Raw genomic sequence first — 8,312 nt, 5'->3', positions numbered from 1 at the left:
TGCTGATATCAAGATTTACAGTGAAAAAGGATTTACATTTTAGTCTGTTCTCATCCAAAACGGATTACAGAAGACATTAATTTAACCACTGGAGTCTTATGGATTACTTTTTTGCTGCTTTATTTGCTTTTTTGTGCTTTAAAGTTTTGGCCACCATTCACTTGTATTGTATGGACCTACAGAGCTGAAATAGTCTTCTAAAAATCTTCATTTGTGTTCAGCAGAAGAAAGAAAGTCATACACATCTGGGATGGCAAGAGGGTGAGTAAATGATGAGAGAATTTTCAAAGTTTTGGGTGAACTATCCCTTTAATGTAAGATTTGGCCTTCGAGGCCACCGTACGCCCCCTAGAGGAGGACAAGTTTGTGGTAGATTCATTGTCACTACAGTTTCTGAAGACTGACACTCTGTCTAAGCAAATGAATTCTCACCAGAGTTTTTAAAGACTGACATTCTGATGAATTAATTGATTGAATTATGAAAATAAATTTAACTGTGATTTGAATAACAGATAATTATATTAATATTTAAAAACAACTTTGAACACATTATCAATGTTAAAAACAAGTTGTGTTAAAATACATTTTTAAATTTTGACATATTTTTTGATATATTTAACTTTGATATATACCATAGTACTGAATGATCTCTATATTCATATAACATAGTATTTGCACAGCACTGTAAGGTCCTTTAAATAATTCCATATTACCATGGCACCATGTCCAAAAAGGTCTCGATAATACCAATATGTTTTTGTACACGAAAACAAATTATCTTCGTGCAGAAAGATTGAAATTTACAAACAAACCAGATTACAGCAATAACCACAAATAATGAACACAATCCCTCCTCTCACATCTTGATGAGATTTTAAAATCCCCCTCTAAATTCACTCACAGTATCTGTAATCTAGCATCTTTATGATTGGACTTAAAAACACAAGCCTGCCGTCAGAGATTAGAGGCTTACAACGTGAATCCAAAACCATTTAGATTTTATTAGAGATGTAATTTGCATACATGGGTTTAAATTTATTTTTACAGACAAATCCTTTCAAAAAACCATTGACATTTGGATTTTCCACTGATCTTAGACACAACACATGACAGGTTAAATGTTTTTAATATGTTTTGACATGCCATTAAAAATCAGAACCTCAAAGGTCAGCTTTGATGCCTGGAGTCTTGTGGGAATAGTTTTATCATAGTACTGTGTCTAAAACTGAATTCAGTCAAGTAATCACTGATGAGTGTTGGTACATGCAAAGTGCTAGAGACTTTCTTTGCATATAGCTTGTATGCATTTGTTTACATCTATGTTTACGAATTTGTTTTCGTTTTCCGGTCTCCAGTGTTTTCATTTGCATCAGTGTATGTTCTTAGCAGATAATGTGATGTTCAGAGAAAAATGCAAAAAAAGCATGTGGCTTTAGAGAGTCTTTTGACATTGATATCTTTAACCACTTCTTCGAGTTAAGACAGCTAATAGGGATGGGGAGTCGACTCTGACAAGCCATGGAATCAGAGTCGGCTCTAGGTAGGTATAGACTCTTTTGCTCTATCGACTCCATATCTTTTCGAACAGGATGTTGTGATTGGCTCAAATCAGTGAATTGGCTTTCTTAGGAACCAGTCACATACCTTACACATACCTGTAAGTGGGAAACTCATTCATCATATACTTTTGAGTGAGAGATAATGCATGTGCGTGCTAAAGAGAGAGCGGGTGCGAGACAGACTTCAAAAGACGGAACTTTCTAGCATTCCATCAATTCATGGGGCAGTGGTAGGAAAGTAGAGGACTGCACGAGCCTTAAAATGAAACCCGAACCTGACCCGCACCTGAGACCGTGTGCCCCGACTCTACCTGGCCCGAATGATACCTTCAGATTATAAGCCTGAACCCGAAAGCGCTCACTATCTTTATAATTTCCTCTCCTAGCAAGTACTGTTGCAATAGGCTATATTTTATATAAGCATATAGGCAACATTTGTAACAGTATAGAAACAGTAAACACACAGTTTTAACAAGGCATGGCAGCCCCTCAGTACACTAGAGCAGAACGGAAAAAAGCATTGACTTACCGTTTATGCCTACACATTCTCACGGTGAAATCGTTAGGATTAGTATGACTTTTAGTAATTTGGCTAATTTGTATGATATCGTATGACTGCACTCGTATGAATTCCTACGACTTTCACTACGGCCAGTGACGTCGCCGGACATCGTTTCCATTTAATACGCAACAATTACTTGCTTCTGTCACACACAACAGCTTCCTATCATGTTAACACACTCTACTGATCGGTTAGGTTTAAATAAGGGGCTTGGGTAAGGGCATAATATTAATAAGTATGTCCTTAATGCCTCATGTGCGAAACTCACGCTTACTTCCACATTAGACATCCAGGCATTTGCATGTGATAAAATCGTACAATTTAATATGAACAAAATCATACGAAATAGCCAACTTGTGAAATATATACGAATTTTCACGAGACTGGGTTGTTTATGTGCTGAAACTTTGCCTGGTGCAGAACAATCTGGAATAATATGAAACAATGCAACAGTCCCCTCGATGCAACTTGTTTAGAACGTTGAGTCTTTGTGACACCTGCGCTAAAAACAATCTAGACGCAGCGCAAAGAATGAAACAGTCAAAGACATTCATCCAGCATGTGTTTACATAGGAAAATAAGGGGAAAACAGAACAGACGTGCGCAAAAACACGCTTGGTGTGAACGGCCCCTAACTCGTCCATTCGCGTGTGTCTGTGAGTGAGAGTGCGAAACAAGTTCGGTAGGCCTGTTTATTTTTTCATTAATTACAAACCCGAACCTGACCCAAACCCAAAGTCCTACTTGAAAAATGTACCCGAACCTGGCCCGAAACCCGTCGGGTTCTCGGGTCCCGTCGGGCCCGGGTCGGGTTGCAGACCTCTATAGGGAAGTAAATGGATGCTGTTTTTATCAGTGTGTACATGAGTGCGTGACATGTTTGCTCTCCACTATATACTATATACTATTGACGATTTGTTCTTTGATTCACAACTTTCGTACCCCGCCCCTGTTTCTTAATTTGTCTAGTTTCTAGCAGTAGCATATCTGCACTTCTGCACTAATTTAATCAAGAGAGCACCAGCAGTTTTTCTTGCATACCACCACTTCTCAAAGTGTCCCTGTATGATGTAATTTCTTTATGTAATGTAATACAGTGGATGATTTGATGTGGCCCGCCAATTTATCTGACCCTCCGACAAAATTCCGTCACAGTCTAAACATCCGAGCGCTCTCTGCGCAAAACTCAGCAGTGAGTTTAACAACACTCGGCAAGTGCAACAGCATCATCGGAGAGCATGTATTTAAGCTTGTATGGGCTTAGTTTAGTTACACTGCTCTTTAAAATATGAACCAGCAACTTGTAGGTGAGCACATTTTATCGCGTCTTATTCAATCAAAATTTATTCATGCAAATTGCGTAGCAGGTGCAGTCAAAACTACAGACTTAAAAAATACTTTCACAGCTGTTACAGAAGTGATGTCAGCTCATATGCATGATGATGAAAATCGATGATGAAAACCGAACTTTAAAGAAAATACACATAAACGTTTGCTTTTACTCTCCATTCTTCAAGTGTTAAATGGGCGTGTCTCATCTGTTCAGGGTCAGTTAAAAGTGATAACGTGATAAGCGTCAGTAAACCTGCATACATGCATATATTTTGATTGTGTTTGGTTCTATAATCAGATGTGTGTCAACGTGAACAATCCTGAACATCATCAAATTAGTTTGTTCTCCTTTACCAATGATTATCTGCACAAATATCTGTCTCCTGCACATATTCACCATTTGTGCAGGACAAGGAAAGGCTAATTTTCCCCTCTTGAATGGGAGGACAATAGAGAAAGAGGAAGAACAGGCATTGCATTTTTTCGTTATTTTTTCTAAAAAGACAGTTCTGTATTAGATTGCCATTGTTTTCTTTTGTGGGTTAATATTGTCACAGATATACAGACTTTAGCAGATCTAAATGTTCTTCCACTGTTTTCATAAACAGTAAATCTACATTGTATGTTTTTATTTTAAGTAAAGTTAATCGAAATCTATTGGTTATTTGAGGATGTTAGGTCAATTTTGTTCTTTAGCCAGATCTTAAAAAGGAGTTTATGGCCAGACCTTAAAAAAATAATAATTAAATACACCTGACTATTTTTATGTAAACAAACACACTTTATTAACAGTGTTTTGTTTTTCATGTTACTATGTTAGTTACAATGAAAGTGTTTGGTAAGAAAAATATGGAAAAAAAATTTGCCCCCATTGAGTTTTCATCTGGATAATTGAGACAATGAAGAAAGTAGTTGAAGAGCCCTGCCGTATAACCCCCAAATGTATTAATTAATTTTTAAATAAACATATGTTGTGAACAAAAGTGGTTTCCGAGGATCATTTACAAAAAAGAAATGGTAGGCACCCACCTAGCAACTGACAACAATCGGGCTGTTTCAGGTCTTCCCTAAACATTTCACCATAAGCCTGCATCTCCGCATCAATCAATTAAATTCGAAAATAACCTACCATATGCCCTCACGTCGAATGCCGCACTCAACCCCTTTGTACCACTGATTGAGTTCTTGCATATTTGCAGCGTAAACTTTTAACACAAAAACATGGGGTCTTCCTGTTAGTTGCCACGTTCATCCATCAGCCATATCACCATGTAGCTCAAGACTGGTTGCCTACTGAAGCTAAGCAGGTCTGAGCCTGGTCAGTACCTGGATGGGAGACCTCCTGGGGCAACTAAGGTTGCTGCTGGTAGAGGTATTAGGGAGTCCAGCAGGGGTGCTCACCCTGTGAACTATGTAGGCCCTAATGCTCCAGTTTAGTGATGGGGACACTATACTGTAAAAAGGCACCGTCCTTTGGATGAGACATTAAACCATGGTCCTGGCTCTCTGTGGTCATTAAAAATCCCAGGACAATTCTTGAAAAGAGTAGGGGTGTAACCCTGGTGTCCTGGCCAAATTCCCCCATTGGCCCTTATCAATCATGGCTTCCTAATAATCCCCATCCATTAATTGGCTCTTTCACTCCACTCTCTCCTCTCCACCAATAGCTGGTGTGTGGTGAGTGTACTGGCACACTATGGCTGCTGTCGCATCATCCAGGATGCTGCACACTGGTGGTGGTTGAGGAGAGTCCCCTGTTCACTGTGTAAAGCGCTTTGAGTGTAGTATCAGAAAAGCACTATATAAATGTAACATTGATTCATTCATTCATCCTACTATCATATGCCGTGCCTGCGGATCCAGCCACTCGCAGCTTCAAGGGAGCTCAATAAATTCAGCATAAACCTTCTCACATGAATCGTATGCTCTCCCATTGAACACTGTGTGGTCCCGCACCCGAGGATTTAGCCCGTTCATATCACAAATGCCCATGCAAGCACGTATCTTGACATAGCCTCATATGTTTCAGATGCCTTAGTTTTTCCACGCAAACTATTCTCTCTGCCAACATCAATCCCTCTACCCTTTACTATCCATAGGCCACTAGAGCAGATTCCTAAGTGAAGCTGCCTCTGCTGGAGAACCCCGCTCCAGACCCATTCCCCTCTTCACTTTATCCCCCTCCCTTCTATCATTTGAACCTCTCCTACTCCAGAACCGCTCCCTGCGTGAGGCTGCCTCCGCAAACAAACTTCATCCCAAATCCCTCCTCAGCTAACCATAATTACGAGAGATCCAGAGCCTTGGCCCTAGAAGTGAACCCGACACCAACCCCAGTTCCTCCCTGTTCAGAACTGAAATTCCTAGAAATCACCCTCTCAGACTCCTTCCACACGCCCCCAGGACTCCATTATTCAAGCCATTTTCCCCCCTAACCCTACAAACATAACGGACAGTTTGGAAATGCTTCAAAGATTTCCACCTAAATTACAATCTACTATTTCCAGATTTTTCTCTCCTCTCCGTTTCCTCCTTCGCCTCACACCCCGACAAAACCAAAAAAACTACTATCGATCTACTAACTCATTGCCTAAACACTCTCCTTCAGGGCTACATTTCTCTAAACACCTCAAAAACATTAGACACCATGTTCATCCTTGCCTTCTTTGGCTTCCTCCGTTGCTCCGAACTCACCACCATGACAAATTTTGACCCAAGAATCCATCCCACCATTTCGTACCTCCACATCCTAGACAATGACACATCAGATACTTCATCAAACAAAGCAAAACAGACCAAACCAAAAGAGTGCACCCAGTTTTCATTTTCAACCTTCCTACTCCCATCCAGTCCTTCCAATCGCTAGCCCACTATTGACATTACAGAGGATCACAAACCAAAACCCCTCTAGATCCCCTCTTCGTCGGTGACAAATATCAAGCAGTCTCCCGATTCTGGTTCCAAAAACATTTCAAATCTGTCCTGCTCAATTCCGGCATCTCAGATAAACTATAATCAAGCCATTCCTTTCGCATCGGCGCTGCAATCACAGCAGCCCACAAAGGCCTGCCCGAACACCAAAAACAATTACTGGGCCGCTGGTCATTCGATGCATATCTTGGCTACATCCGCACCATCATATCAGGAAAGCACATCAAGCCCTAATTAGCTAAACGCAAATGTTCACATTCGGGATCATGGGGAAGCTTGCTTAATCCTAATCTTTCCAATAGGCCAGCTCCACCGTTCGGACACTGCAGGGGTCCACCCTGGCCAGTCTGGAAGCCCCCCCATCCCACAACGCAGAACGGGCCCCCGTTAAGCACTCAAGGATTCTCCCGTTCGAATCTCAGTGGGGGCTCTCCCGCTCGAATGCAGTGCGGGGTAACTCACATTTATTTGTATCATGGGCTCCCCCATTCGAAGTGCAGCGTGGACCCCCCCCCATTGTCAGGAGGAGAGGCTGAGGTCATTCCGAGCACCTAGGATTCACTTCTACACTTGGGACGATCTGCCCTAGCAGCTAGGATTAACGCCTCTGCTCGGGCGGGCCAGACTCCTCCAGCACAATCCATCAAGGACTCTCCCGTTAAAACCGCAGCAAGGGTTCTCCCATTCCGAACGCTGAGTGAGCTATTCACGTTTATGGGAAACTTAAGGTTCGACCCTGCCCTACACTTTCAAGTGTAACGATCCCTTCAGCGCAATTCAGCTCTCGCAGGGCACATTCCCCATTCGATTGCAGGTTGGGCTCACCTGCTCGAGTGCAGCAGTGCTCCGTCCCTCAGCATTCACATAATTTAATTAAAAATTCCATAATTTAATAAATGTTTTACTCCATGAATTGCACTACTTTTATTTAAAATATGTTATACGTATGTGTGTATATATATATATATATATATATATATATATATATACAGGTGCATCTCAATAAATTAGAATGTCGTGGAAAAGTTCATTAATTTCAGTACTTCAACTCAAATTGTGAAACTCGTGTATTAAATAAATTCAATGCACACAGACTGAAGTAGTTTAAGTCTTTGGTTCTTTTAATTGTGATGATTTTGGCTCACATTTAACAAAAACCCACCAATTCACTATCTCAACAAATTAGAATACATCATAAGACCAATAAAAAAAACATTTTTAGTGAATTGTTGGCCTTCTGGAAAGTATGTTCATTTACTGTATATGTACTCAATACTTGGTAGGGGCTCCTTTGCTTTAATTACTGCCTCAATTCGGCGTGGCATGGAGGTGATCAGTTTGTGGCACTGCTGAGGTGGTATGGAAGCCCAGGTTTCTTTGACAGTGGCCTTCAGCTCATCTGCATTTTTTGGTCTCTTGGTTCTCATTTTCTTCTTGACAATACCCCATAGATTCTCTATGGGGTTCAGGTCTGGTGAGTTTGCTGGCCAGTCAAGCACACCAACACCATGGTCATTTAACCAACTTTTGGTGCTTTTGGCAGTGTGGGCAGGTGCCAAATCCTGCTGGAAAATGAAATCAGCATCTTTAAAAAGCTGGTCAGCAGAAGGAAGCATGAAGTGCTCCAAAATTTCTTGGTAAACGGGTGCAGTGACTTTGGTTTTCAAAAAACACAATGGACCAACACTAGCAGATGACATTGCACCCCAAATCATCACAGACTGTGGAAACTTAACACTGGACTTCAAGCAACTTGGGCTATGAGCTTTTCCACCCTTCCTCCAGACTCTAGGACCTTGGTTTCCAAATTAAATACAAAACTTGCTCATCTGAAAAGAGGACTTTGGACCACTGGGCAACAGTCCAGTTCTTCTTCTCCTTAGCCCAGGTAAGACGCCTCTGACGTTGTCTGTGGTTCAGGAGTGGCT

This window comes from Myxocyprinus asiaticus, chromosome 37, assembly GCF_019703515.2.
Source record: "Myxocyprinus asiaticus isolate MX2 ecotype Aquarium Trade chromosome 37, UBuf_Myxa_2, whole genome shotgun sequence".
Lineage (NCBI taxonomy): Eukaryota > Metazoa > Chordata > Actinopteri > Cypriniformes > Catostomidae > Myxocyprinus > Myxocyprinus asiaticus.
Note: the sequence above shows the minus strand (reverse complement) of the source record.